The 14,579-nt window shown below is 43.9% G+C and overlaps 1 protein-coding gene across 5 annotated transcripts in view; it reads left to right on the forward strand.

The window, feature by feature from the left end:
* The window catches only part of SNRK (SNF related kinase), a 68,508-nt gene continuing 54,253 nt past the window's right edge, over window positions 325-14,579 (forward strand). For 2 of the 5 annotated variants that reach the window (XM_018066940.1, XM_018066944.1), the window contains exons 1-3: window positions 325-444; window positions 3,492-3,698; window positions 13,885-13,946. The gene's annotated coding sequence lies outside the window, so the exon portion shown is untranslated. The remainder of the gene's footprint in view (window positions 445-3,491; window positions 3,699-13,884; window positions 13,947-14,579) is intronic. The other 3 variants (XM_018066942.1, XM_018066941.1, XM_018066943.1) reach the window with 3 other exon arrangements.

Raw genomic sequence — 14,579 nt, forward strand, 5'->3', positions numbered from 1 at the left:
CCCGCCCCAAGACGCAGAGTCCCGTGAGGACCCGGTCCTTTCCCTCCGATTTCCGCCACGGCTCGGCTACTTTTCTGGGCCATTGTCCCGTGTCCCTAGTGCTTCCTCCTTCATCAGCTTGGTCTTGCTCGGGCGCCTCGCCCGCTTCCTACCGCCAGCCGCAGCCCAGACTCGCTGGGTTCGAGGCGCTGCCAGGATGCCCTGCAGCAGCTCGCGCGCCGAAGCCCGCAGGTGCGCCCCGCCCCGCCCTCGCCGCCGCCCCTCCCCGGCGCCTGCGTCACAATGACGCGCGTCCCGCGCAGGCGCGTCTCGGTCCTCCACCCCCTCCCCGCGGCCGGCTGCCCGCTTGGTATTATGATTAGTGCTGGGTGCGGGGATTCGGCGGCCGGGAGGGAGTTGTCGGCGCCGCGGCCGCTGCGGACGGAAGCCCGCCTGCTTGCTGAGGTAGGGGCGAGCGCGCAGTGCACCCGGGAGCGGCGGCCGTGGGCGGGGGACGGGCTGGCCTCCGCCGCCGAGTGGCCTCAGCGGTTGCCGGGCTGGGCGGCGGGGCTGGGGCGCCCGCCGCAGGCGGAAAGTAAGTTGCGCGCTCCGCGCTCCCCGCGTCGCGGGCCGGGGAGGACGCGGGCCCCGGGCTGCGGCGGCCCAGACTCCGCGCGGCGGCGGTGCGGCCTGATGGCCTGGCGGCAGGCAGCGGGCGGCGGCGGGGCCCGCACGGGAGCGGGCATTGCGGCGGCCGGCCACGGGCGCCCCGAGGCCCTGCCCTTGCGGCCGCGGCGGGATTGCGGCACCTCGGGAGGCGCCCGCATCCCCGCGCCCCGCCCCGGAGCGGGCCGAGTGCGGCGCCCGCGGATCCCCGCGCCCAGGTTCTCTCGTACGGTGTTTTATTCACTAAAGGTGTTTTCCTTTTTCAAAAGAATCTGGAGATCTGGCGCAGCAAGGGGATTTCTTGCTAAAACTGCAGCCGTACAATAGAATGGGGATATTGTTGTCTGTAGAGAAAGGGCATCGGGGTAAGGAAGGAGGAGCAGTGCCGTTCCCGAGGGACAGCTAGAATTTTTCAGATTGGAAAACCTCCGTTCTTTTCCATAGTCATCGCCTGTTGATTCCTTTCTGGACCGTTTTACAAAACCCTTCCTTCCGTTTGCTTGGACTTGGGATCCAGGAAAGTGACAGCCTTTTATCCTGAGTAGGGTTCCTGGAGCTGTGCTGTTCTTAACACTTGGGTCAGGTAAAATTCTGTAGCTGTATAGTGAGTTCGGTTCAAGTCCAGTATTTGGAGGGGGTGAGGGGGCATTTAGCAGTAGGGTTCTTCAGCTTCTGGACGTCTAAGGGTATAGGATTTTTCACACTATCTAGTTACTTCCCCCCGTTCCATTTAATTGAGTACATTGTCACAATCTTAGGAGCAGGTGGTAAAGCTGACTTAATGCGTTTCACGTTTTATGGTGAAAGGTGAAGCGTGGCTAGCAGGTAATAGAACTGCAAATGTTTCGCGTCTTGATCAGATTCCACCTGATTCCTATCAAACACCAGATGCCTCAGTTTGGGTTCCGTGTGTGGGGTTGAGGCGCTAGTCCCAAATCAGTCTAATTTATCAGAATGTGTATCAGTGTACTTTAAAGCCTGAGGTTGTCAAGGCTTATGTAATCAGTTTGTTAATTTATAATCTTGTTACATTGCTCTCCAGATTTATAAAATCATTCCCTTAAGGAAATCTGTCCTCAACGTCTGCTTAAATATTTTTCTTGGAATTGAATTCCTGAAGAGGAATGTACTGTGCTAATGGTGATTAAAGCAAACTAATTAGACAAGTTTCTTAAAAAAAAAAAAAATCACGTTGGTTCTTTTATTCGACCAATTGTTTCTAGTAGGAAAACAGATGACATTCCCATTCTACAGAACTAAAAATGAGAGAAATGACATTGCCAAGGTCACTTATTGAGGCAAGTCACTTACTGAAGCAGTATACTAATTGAAAGCCAGGTGCATTGAGTTAACTTTTCTCATTTCTCCATCTTTAAGGTTTTCCTGGCAGGGAACTTTGCCACCTTTCTATTTTTTTTTTTTATTTGCATTTAAAAAAATCGTTTTCTTTAGTATAGAAAAGTTACTTTTCTCTATTTTTTTTTTCTCTCTGCTCTTCTGAGTAAGTTTTTCTGTATTATTGCAGTAAGAGCCGTTTGTAGAAAAGATACAAGGACTGAGAAGTTACATAATTTTTATTTCTAGAACAGAAGTATACATTGGGCCGTTAAGGTTCAGATGTAATCCCATAATCCTAAAATGAAGGCTTTTGAATGTCCGTATTAAAATTGAAGGGCTTTCAGATATTTTTACTGGTTGCAGGAAATATTGTGTTAAACTTTACTATGGGTGTTTCATATAGAAAGTGAAACTAAATAGAAGAAAAAAAAAAACTATTTTGGAAGCTATTGAGCAGCCCAGGTTCTAAGCATTGGTATAAATAAGGCTTGGTTGGTTCTCTGAAGCAGGTTTTCTGAGCCTAAGAATTCATTACACTGCCCACTCCAGTGTTCTTGCCTGGAGAATCCCAGGGACGGGGGAGCCTGGTGGGCTGCCATCTATGGGGTCGCACAGAGTCGGACACGACTGAAACGACTTAGCAGCAGCAGCAGCCCAGGAAAAAGGTGCACTTTCCACATCAGAATTTTAGGAATTAAAAACATAGATGAGGAACTCTAAAGAATTGATTTTACTGCATGCCAGCTGTTGGCTTAACCACCAAAATTTAGAGTTTCTTTATAGCCAAGATGCTGTTAAAAGAAAACTAGTTATTCAGAATATAGATACTTCCCAGTGTGTATGTGTATATGCAAGTCTATTCTTAGAGCAAATTAGGTGGAAGAATTGAGTGGTTTGTAGCAGTTTTGAAGGTAAACTAAACTTACGATCATTTATTCATGAAGCCTTTGTCTACTTTGGGTGCCCTGGGTTAGAGTGTGGCAATAGAAAAGTGAATAAAAATAAGTTCCTGTCTTTCAGGCTATTGTGAATTATATTTACACTGAGACAGTGTATCAAAACAATGACAGTAGTATCAAATGTTGTGATGAGGTATAGGGAAAACCCCTGGGCAATTTGACTGGGGAATGCCTCACAGAAGGCAATGGTTGAACCAGTGTTGGACAGGTAGAGTTCCCGGGCAGAGAAAAGGGGGAAGGGCTCCAAGGGTTTAGGGAGGTTGAAAAGACAAGGTCAGATGGTGGAGGAAGAATTTAGATCCAAGTGGGTGAAAGGAAGCTGCGGAGGTAGAGACGATGCAGCTGTTTCTGTTTTTTTAAGGCTGTGGAGAGGAAGGGGGCAAAGAAGGGCTGTAGGTTTGGGGTGGAAGGGGAGGACATGTCTGGGTATTTTGTTTTAGTTTGGGAAGGGCCAATATAAAACCTCTCAGATTTAATGACCTCACGAGTGAGCGCCGGAAATGTGTTGTCTGGTCTGGATAATCTGGAGCTGCGTTATTCTCACTGCAGATCATTTCCTCGTCTTGTTTTCCTGTATATCTGCTTTGGGTTGAGGCCTTCCATCCCGTGGGAAACCATTTCTTGCTGGTGGAAGGGGAGGAACCTGACTAAAGAGGATTCCTGCTCTGCCTTCCCTGAATGTTTATTTCTCTGCGGTTACTTCCAGAGCCTTCTGAGATTCTCCTTTGGCACCTCCAGCGTTTGGCCTCCGCTCAGGTAGGCTCTTTCCTGACCACGCAGGCCTCTCTCCCTCTCCTTACTGGTTGTGTCCTCTTCCCCAGACTGCTGCCCTGTGACTGCAGCAGTTGCTTCAGAGTTGGAGGGCACTGGCTGCTCATGCACCATGTTGCTTTCAGTTCTGGAGTGTCTCCAGGCTCAGAGCAAGATTGGTGGGAGGGGTGTCTGTCTGAATGTCCAAACATGCAACCCCTCAACTACACGTGGGCCTGAAATGTGATGGGAGTTATGAAATCAGTGCTCCAGAAATGTAGGTTACAGGACATGTAACTGGTCAAATCATAGCCTCACTGGCCTCAGTTTCTTAGTTATTGTCATGCAGTTACCTGTCTCATACCCAGAAGACTGTCAGCTCCTTGGAGGCAGAGATGCCTCTTCTTTGATTGCTGTATCCCCAGACCAGTGTTAGGCCTCATACGTAGTCAGTGTACCCAAGAAATGTTCTGGTGAAGAAATGTGAAAAATCTGAACTGTCGTTCGCTGCCCCTTAATGGATACCATACCTGTTGTATCCAAATGGGTTGGATAGAAATTGCTTCCCATTCATAGAATCCCAGAGGTAGAGGCAGATCTTCCGCTCTAGAACAGCAAGCGGTAGATGCTCAGGAAATGTTTGTTGCCGTCCTGTATTCCTGGTGAGTCAGTGCCCCACCTGCTAGCATTCTCCACTAGAGTCATCCCAGGTTCCCATCGTTGCTTTGCCCCCTGTGCATTGAGTTTGTGGATTCTACTTCCTAAGCGCGTCTCCTCTGTTATATCCTCCTCATCACTGCCCAGATTCAGGCTGCCCTCACTTTTAGGTCTTGAATCACTTTTCTGGAGACACTCTTCACTAGTCTCCTCGCCTGTGTTCAGGCTCTAGTCTTGCCCTTCCAGTCTGATCTTCACTTTGCTGCCAGAGTGGTTTGTTCAGCTGTCATCTCTGATTGCCATTCCCCTGCTCAGGGTTCTTCCTTGGCTTCTTAGTGCCAGCTTTCATTTGTTCATTTAATAAAGTGTATCTATATATTTCAGGCCGATGCTGTACTCGGCGGGCCCAGGGATGCAGAGCTGAATAAAGCAGACATGTGTCTTAGGCGGGCTGAATTTATTGTGTACTCTAGTGGGGGTTACAGATTATTAATCACATAATCACAGAAATAATTCTGTAGCCGCTGCTGTGACACAGGCCGTGATGGAAGCGGGCATAGTGCTGTGAGAGGGCACAGGAGCTGGTGTGCAGGGGCATCAGAGGGCAGGGGGAGGCAGTGGTCTGGATGGTGGGCTTTGTGCTGGCCCTGAGGCATGGCTGGCCAGATGTGAGCAGCGTCCGCTCCTGTGCATGGGACACAGGACCTTCGGGAGTCCGGTCCTTCCCTGCCTGTCTCTCCCCTTGTCTCACAGCCTGTGCTCTCTGTGTGTTACTGGCCCAGTCCCACTAAGGCCACTTTTCCACCTCAGCCAATTTCAGTTCTTAGCTTAAACAAAATAATTTCTCTGAGGTGCCGCCTGTGAACTCCCAAAGGCAGATTGAGGGGAAAGAACACCTCTTCCAGCCTTCCTGTCCCCGTGAGAGGTGTAAACAGTGTAGGGCAGTGGCCTTCCTGTTATATCCAGTACAGGCCTTGAGGGGGTGGTGTTTTGGGCCAGAGAAGGGTGAGGATAAGGATGTCAGAGTAAGGTGGGGAACTAAGTATACAACTCCTCTCAGATGTCAAACTCTCTGAAAGGGAAGCCAGTTGGTGAAAAGCTGGGGGAAAAAAATCTGGGGTGATTTTAATCCCACTGACACATTGCTAATGTGTACTGTCGCCTTTTGCCTTCGTAATTATCCCAGGTGGTGCTCATCTTTGTGTTATAAAGACATGCCTGTTGACAGAAGTGGGGTATCTGCTTGGGTTCCAAGTGCTATGGTACTCGTTTATGCTATGATGCTGCTCCTCATATTTGCTGAGTAAATGAATTTTGATAATTTTTAATGTGCACCTCTGTGGTTTAGACAACGAGAAAATTTGGCTCTGTGTCACTTTGAAATGTGACGCTTAGGTTGCTGTTCCAGCTCTTCTCTGATGGTCCCACCCCTTCTGTGTACAGACATATCTCTTAGGTCATTATATTGTCTTCATATTGCATAGGTAGGGGAAATGTTTAAAATAGTATATCTCAGTGGGTTTAATATTTAGACACGTTGGTTCTTTTGTATTAAGGAGAGTATATTTTAGGTAATGTAGGTTTCACTCAGACAGTATAATGTATGTAGGTAAAGTTCATTTTAGATCTAGGACACTATACTAACAAATATTCATTGGATAAATTATGAAGCTTAGAGTGTGCCATATTTATGGGTCTCTTAAATAGTCCAAATATTGCACAGTAACTTTTTTAATAGTGGACAAGAGTTAAGTGATTGAATTTAAGAGTTCTGCTTTTGCGTTCTATCTCATTTTCTGCAGGTTAAACAATTCTCTCTTTATTGGTATAAAGTACTAGGAGTACTGTGGAAGACACGTAGAATGACAACACTCAATCTAGTGTTTCAAGACATGATCTGATCCTTTGTTCTCCTCTTTTATGAGTATTTGCTAATCCTCTTGTGAAGGAAAATGCTTTGTTAGAAACAAATGGAGAGAATGTAATTTGCAAAGTACATTATAATTGCAGTTTGGGTAAGGATAAATTTTTTAAAGCAGAAAATAGGACCTTCTTAAACTGTGCTTAAATGATTTGCTTGGTGTTGACTGTTCTGTGCCATTGGGGAGAAATCTTGCCATGACAAAATTGTATACAAACTGTAAAGAGGGAAGTTTTTTCCAAGGTGCCATTGCATTTTTAGATGACCAGTAATTCTCAGTCTGTCTTTTGAATGGTTATTTGCTTGTTGTTTCCCTTCTCAAAGTGTAGTTTCTAAACATTTCAAAAGGTTTTTAGCGAAACTGTTAGTTACTAATGTTTATTAGGTGAGTCCTTGGTGTCACTCTTGTTAGTTGGTGGCTGGATCAGGTAACTTGCACGGTGTGTCAGAGTTGGAGGAAAAACAGAATTGTCAGAATAGATTTATTTTAGTGCTGTTGTTTTCCTGGGACTTAGAAAGGCCCAGATCAAAGTAGGGAGGGCATTGTGTTATTGCAGGAAAAAATACAGGGCTCAGGAGTCAGCTCAGGCGGCCCTTAACTGGACTTAGGACTGCGGCATAGAAAGACTTCATCCTGCTTGGGCTTTCTTTCTGTTCTATAACATGGTTGTGATACTTCCATCACATTCCTGATGGTAAGGAATAAACTATAGAACAGATGTAAAGAATTCAGTGCATGCGTAGATTCCCAGTAGTTAAACTTTTTTTTTAATTGTTTACTCTTTGAAACCTGCATTAAAACAAAAGTAAACTTCTCAAATGGGCAGTTGTGGCAGTGAAAGATATTTTTGAAACTTGAAATGAGACAATGAAAAGAAATGTCAACTGTGGTTTTGCTATAAGACTCATTTCTATATAAACCTGTAACCTGTTTAGTTATAAGTTAGTAGGTTTTGAGGAAAGTAGTATGGGTAATAATGAGAAAATCCAGTAAGTCAAAACAAAAATCGATATTTTATGGAATCTTAAGGTGAACAGTGAACTTTTATAATTGGTTTAAATTTATTCTTCTGTTGCTTTCATGTTAAAAACCTAGAGTTTTCCTTTCTTTTGAGGCCTTGCATCAGCTCTGTGATGTGAAGCCGCTTCTGTGCATTTTTACCTCTTTGATGACACTTGAATTAATCTAAAGTGCAGGTGGAAGGGACTGTGGTGAATTTAGTCTAGCAAGTTTCCCATTGATGTTGAGAGACTGAGAGTTCATCATAGTTCCCTGAATGGTGAAGTGCTAGGTAGTCTTCAGGATCAGCCTTCCTAACCCTATTATATTTATAATCTCACTTCTGCCCACCGGCCTGACTTCACCCACCCCGCCATGTGTACTCTGCTGTCGATTTCTCCTGTTTCCAGAAGGGGTGTCCCACTGCTCCTGGTGAGGGCTCAGGCCTGGTCTGTGTGCTGCCCCATCCTTGGGGGTCCTGCCTTTAGTATCCTTTGCTCTTCCTTGACATAACTTGCCCAGGTTTTCTTAGGCACCAAGTTGTGTCCAACTCTTTGCGACCCCATGGACTGCAGCACGCCAGGCTTCCCTGTCCATCACTGCCTCCCTCAGTTTGCTCAAACTCATGTCTGTTGAGATGGTGATGCCATCCAACCATCTCATATAATTAATTATCTTTTTATGTGTAGGTAACTTATTTGTAAGATCCTAAAGGACTGGGGGACTGTATTGTCCTCCACAGTTTATCCCCCACAATTAGGGCTGAAATATTTGCTAATAAAAACTAGACTCAGTGTTCCTTTCATAGCCTGAAGGAATTGCATACTTTGTCCCTCAAAGGAGGCAGAATATTTCATTGAGTATGTCTGTTTATTAAGATTATATAAATATATATATTTCAGGGAAATTGGTTTATTTCATTGGTTGTCAGTTGAAAAGAAAATTGAATGAATAATTATGTACAGAAATTCAAAATTTTAGTAACCTCCGCCTTTCCTAGATTATAAAGGCAGCACATATTCACTGCTAAAAATTTGAAAAGAACAGAAAAGTATAAAGAGAAAAAAAATCTGTAATTTAACCCTTTTTATAAAGTGTGTATGCAGGCAGATTATATGTTTTAAAAAAATTGGGGATCCCGTGCCATGAAATTGAGTGTGTGAATTTTTTTACTTAACATTTTATTGTGAAAATTTCCCATGAGACTGAATAGATTCAAAATATAGCAGCAGAGTGTTGTGTTAGGTGTACCATTTTCTTATTGTAGACTTTTTGGTTATTTCTGATCTTTTTTTTTTTTTTTCATATATAAATGTTCCTGAACATTGTGACTAAATATTTGTCTATTTCTTTAAGACATACATCTATTAGTAAGATTATTAAATCAAGGATATTAATTATTTTAAGGCTTTTAATACTGGTATTGCCAAATTGCTTTTCAGAAAAGTAATCTGTGGTGCCAGCAGTATGAGAAAATTCTCAAATGCTTCTGCCTTTTAAGTCAAAATCAGTGAAACATTAGGTGCTGATATTTTTGTTCATGGATTATTATTATTTTTCTTTTCTAACATTCTTTTTTGAGCACTTTTTCATGACCATCCTTGTCACAGCATCAGCAGGGGGTATAAAAAAGATGATATGGAGTTAAAATGAATTTTGACAGTATTAATAAAAGCTCTGGAAGAGAGATTTAGATTAAATTTTTAAATGCTCCATAGATTCCACCTTACATTCTATTTTCCTGGCAAAGGAGCAATTGTGGGTTGGCTTTATTTATTTTGGAGTAATTTCTGGACGCTAATTTGTGCTTAAATCATTATTTATTATGTGGGTACTTTATACCAGGGCTGTCACCATACTAATTTTTAAAGACTCATTTACCCTCAGGTAGAAATGGTGACATGCCTAGCATTTTTCATCACTTTAACGAGAGGCAGTTCTGTTGAAGAATTTGAACTTATTACCTGTGCTGCTGGTCAAGGTTTTGTGGCTTGGATGTTAACCCTTTTCTCTCTACAAATGCTAAGTGCTACTTTCCATCAGTTAATAGATTGTCTGACTCCTCCTTTCATTCAAATCCCTGGAATATAGCTTGTTAAATTTAGGGATCTCCCTGGTAGCTCAGATGGTAAAGCGTCTGCCTGCAGTGCGGGAGACCCGGGTTCGATCCCTGGGTTGGGAAGATCCCCTGGAGAAGGAAATGGCAACCCACTCCGGTAATCTTGCCTGGAAAATTCCATGGACTGAGGAGCCTGGTAGGCTACAGTCCATGGGGTCGCAAAGAGTCGGACACGACTGAGCAACTTCACTTTCACTTTCACAACTTCACTTTCAAATTTAGGGAAAGTAAAGGTTTCTTAAACCAGCACTTTAAGGGATAGATCTGCGTTGGCAACCCAGTCGCTGCCTTGAGGGACTAGAGCAGACTTTTCAGCCTGGCATTCCTGGTTACCTCCAGTGGCCCTGAGTCCATTAAAATTGACTGCCTGGAAGAAAACTTTGAGGACATACTTTAGTAAACAGTTACTTTACCTTCCCTTGGCAAATGCTTTATTAGACATTTGGAGGTACGTTTTTGCCAGTTGGGCCATTTCTCATAATAAATGATTGACTGAAACCTTCTAATTTGCAGTTTCTGTCTTGATTCCATCCAGGGGCTACAGGCTGATTCTGATACCCACATAGTAATATTCACCCAGTCCAGTGAAGAACTCTAGATTCTTCCATAACTTGGGACCTGTTGACTTGTTTGTGATGGTTGCTTCTTCTTTTTTCTTTTTTTGGCCATGCTGTGAGACGCGTGGGTTCTTAGTTCCCCGAGCAGAGATTGAACCCAGGCCCCCTGCGTCGGAAGTGCCAGATCCTAACCGCTGGATGACCCTGGTTGCTTCATCCTTGCCTTATAGCCTATGTTAATAATGCCCAGGAGGAGTTCCAATCCAAAAATGTGGAGTACTGTCTACTTTGGATGAAAAGGACAGCAGTGGTGACTGCCATTGGGATTGCGCTTGTTTTTGTTTGCCTTGGAGGTGACTGATATTCCTGGAGGACTGAGTCTACTGCCTTCTTCTCGGCCTGTACTGTTTTTGTTCTAGGTATCTGAAATTTTAGCAGTGAGATCAGGGCGGCAGTTTTCCTGAGACGTGCGTTAGTTCCTCTACTTGAGTTTACTTTTCTCTAAACGTAGGTTTAGTCTGACATTTCCCATGAGTAAGAGTTACAGTTTTCATATTTTTGCTGTTTGTGAAAGATACCAGATAATTTCCATGTATAAGAAGCTTAAATACAGTTTTAGCATGGTTGTATAAAAACCCATCTCTTAGCTGTCTATATTGGAGGGAGAGCCCTGGCACAGATCTTTTTTCGAGGCATGTAAATTGTTTGGAAGGTTTTTCTGTGTTTGAATGCTAGTGGTCTGGTTTAACTGGGGAAATTTATAATATCCCAAAGTGTAGAGAGGCTGTGGGGTAGCCTCCTTTTTGCATATGGCCTTTTTTTGTGTGGCCTGCTTTCCCATGCCGTGGCTTGCTTGATAATGATGACCCACACGGAACCACCTTTGTTGAGTGTGCTGTGTGAGTTGGAGACCTTAGTTTGGTATACAGACCACACTCCAATGGTAAAGATGTCAGGGAAAAGCTAGAAGTGAGTTTTGACAAGAATAACAGGGTGCACTCCAAATTGACAGTAGGTTTAACAGAGGCTGGTTTTACAACTGTTTTCAGCAGCTTGCAAAATGTGTGTAGGGCCACCCACACTTCCTTCCTCTTCTCCAGCCACACCCGCACACTTCAGTTGCTTCTGCTCTCTTTAGTAAACTGGGAGAGCGTCAGTGTATTCTTGCAACACATACCAGTACTTGTTTCTCAAACACGAATTTCCATATTATAAACACCTGTCCAGCCGCATCATATCCATGTATGAGCATATGCTATCATAAGTAAGAAGACCGCTTTAGAATGGTCTAATTTGGTGCTTTTGCTGTTTTAAAAGATGTCATAATAGTTAACGTAGTCATTAAAAATGGTGATTTAGAAGAGCGTAGTGCATGGAAAATGTTCATCCTGTAGTGGAGGAAAAAGTCCTGTGACTTCATATACAATATCTTAGCTTTGTACAGAAGCCCAGTTGTAAAGAATATAAACTTAAACCTGAAGAGAGGCTATCCTTGATGAGATTATAGATGTTTTTTGTTTGTTTTTCATCTATGGTGCTTTTCTCTATTTTCCAGATTTTCTAAAGTGAACTTGTTTTGTGGAAATACTTAGAGAATGGTTGCAACTTTCTCCCATCCCCATGTGTATATGTGTGTGTGTGTGTTACCCCATTTTGTGTCTGGCATGTATTATACATAGAAAATAATTTGGAAGTCTGTGTCCAAAATGTTAACAGAGATTATCACAGAGGGTAGAATAATGGACGGTTTTTTTAAAAAACTTCCCCCTTTTTTTTTTGCCACTATATATGTTCTGATTGTATTTTTTCTTACACTGCATAGATGTTTCTTTCATAATTGAGACAAAAATACTGAAAGGAAAGTAATTGGTCAGTTGAAAAAAGCCGAATATACAGAATATAAAGAAGATATAGTTATGTACAGAATGATCACGCCTGGGGTTTGGGGGAGGATGCATGCATGTTTGAGTATGGCTGAGTCCCTTCACTGTTCACCTGAAATTGTCACAATATTGTTAATTGTCTGTATTCCCAATACAGAATAAAAAGTTTAAAGGAAAAAGCAAATAGTCAGATTTTGTGGGATGCTTTATTGAAAAATCATCAGACTTTGATACCCAACTAGAGATTAATTTCTTTGCCAATCTGCAGTATCCATTTCCAGTTGAATACATCCTGGGAAACCAAGCAGTCCACGACTCTCTGCGACCCTGTGGACTGCAGCCCACCAGGCTCCCCTGTCCACGGGATTCTCCAGGCAAGAATACTGGAGTGGGTTACCATTTCCTTCTCCAGGGGATCTTCCCACCCAGGGATGAAACCTGGGTCTCCTGCACTGCAGGCAGACTCTTTACCTTCTGAGTCACAGGGAAGTTTCTAAAAACAGAAGAGAGATGATAGCTCAGTAAATTCAGTCTCTTGAGGTAGAGTGGAAGACTGAAAGAATTTCTGCCTGGGTGGAGGAGATTACTATCATCATGACCATGGTAGTGGTGGTGGCAGCTAGTATTTACTGACTGCTCCCTCTGTGCCAGGCTTTATTTTAAACACTACCTTTACTAACTGGTGTAATTCACCACGATCTGTGCCATGCTCTTGCTACTGATGTTTTCTGATGAGGAGACTGACCATACAGAGAGGTCAGGTTTTTCTCAGATCCAGTGGGTAGTGGCTGGTAAGCTGGCATTCAGATCCAGTCATTAGCCTTAACAGAACCAGTCCTCAGCCAAGCTGGACCATCACACTGCCTTGCCAGACTGTGGATGAAACTGTCTGTTGGAGAGAGAAGCAGGCGTGGGTAATGGGAGGAGCTATTGTATCTCACTTGGAGCTGAAGGAGCAGGTTGGCATCCCAGAGTTCACCTTTCCTTAGACGTGGGCCTGTGCCCATGACTTTGCTTGGCCCTGTCTGTGTGAGCAGCTGTCTCCATTGCTCTTTATCCCCTCATTCCCAGCAGTAAACTTGTTTTCACAGCCATCTTTCCTTCTTCCTCCTTTCATCTTTCCTACTTCCCCCAACCTCTTCATGTGCTCTTTTCCCAGAGCTCATACGAGCTTGAGCTTAATGATTACCTGGACTCACCTGTAGTATGTTGTGTAAAGTGCCTTGGCCTAGTTTGAATGTTTAGAACTTGAAATTATTGATACGATGTTCCAATGTTGAGGAAAGGCCTGCAAGGTTGCCTTAGTTCCCTCCCTGTGCCCTGAACTTAGGTATCAGTGGCCCTCTCACATGCTCTGTGTTCATGGAGTTTCTGTTTTACTATCAGATGGAAAGGCTCTAGTGCAGAGCCTGTTGGGCTTTGAAGCCTGACTGAGCAGCTTGGAGCTGCAGGCTGCTGCTTGTGGGGCAGGTGCCTACCTTGCTGGCTGCTGGTGAAGATTCCTTGCGTTGAGGATTCGTGCTCATTTCCTAGGAGGCATTTCAAAAACAGTGACTTTACTCTTCATTATTATAATTCCCTCCTCCTCCAAGTGGAATAATCCTTTTACTCTGTCTACCTGGACCAATCTGTGTATCTGTTCACTGTGAAATCAGTTCAGTTCAGTCGCTTAGTTGCGTCCGATTCTTTGCGATCCCATGGACTGCAGCACGCCAGGCCTCCCTGTCCATCACCAACTGTCAGAGTTTATTCAAACTCATGTCCATTGAGTTGGTGATGCCATCCAACCACCTCATTCTCTGTTGTCCCCTCTCCTCCTGCCTTCAGTCTTTCCCAGCATCAGGGTCTTTTCACTGTGAAATACCTGTTGCCTAAAGATTCCTTGAACGGGCTGTAGTTGACAGAGGGGAGAAAAATAATGGAAGACTGGGTCACTGAAAACAAATTCTCCATTTTTATTGGTCTGTCTGGGTCCACCCTGAGGGTTTATATTTTAACTTTCAGCAAAAGTTAAAACAAATAGAACTAAACTAATATCTTTGTATTTTCTTTTAGGAAAAAGAAGAGACTAACAAAACACAGTAATAACAAGGATTACTGCACATGCAGTTTGCAGGGTATGTCTTGGAGTTGGTACACAGTCGCCTTTACTTTACATAAGCCACATCTTAACATTCTACATTGGTGTTCAGAATGATTTTCAGTCATTGCAAGATCCTCAGATATCAAAAAATGATTCAGTTATTTCCTGTGTTAAGTTGCTCAGTTGTGTCTGACTCTTTGGGACCACATGGACTGTAGCCCGCCAGGCTCCGCTGTCCGTGGGGATTCTCCAGGCAAGAATACTGGAGTGGGTTTTCCTCCATTTCCTCCTCAGGGGGTCTTCCCTACCCAGGGATCAAACCCGGGTCTCCTGTGTTGCAGGAAGTTTTTTTACCATCCGAGCCACCGGGGAAGCCTAATTATTTCCTATACTAACTCAAAATACACTTGATAGTATGATTAAACAGTATTTTAAAAGGTGTTCAATAACAAGGATATTTTTCCTCTCAACTTTCAGTTATTTCTAACTTCCTGTTTTTTAGGTTTATAATTGTAGTTTGATAGACACTGAAAGTCACTCAGTCATTTCTGACTCTTTGCAACCCCATGGATAGTCCATGGAATTCTCTAGGCCAGAATACTAGAGTGGGTAGCTTTTCCCTTCTCCAGGAGATCTTCCTAACCCTGCAAGAGACCTGGGTTGGATC

This window comes from Capra hircus, chromosome 22 (genome assembly GCF_001704415.2).
Source record: "Capra hircus breed San Clemente chromosome 22, ASM170441v1, whole genome shotgun sequence".
Taxonomy (NCBI): domain Eukaryota; kingdom Metazoa; phylum Chordata; class Mammalia; order Artiodactyla; family Bovidae; genus Capra; species Capra hircus.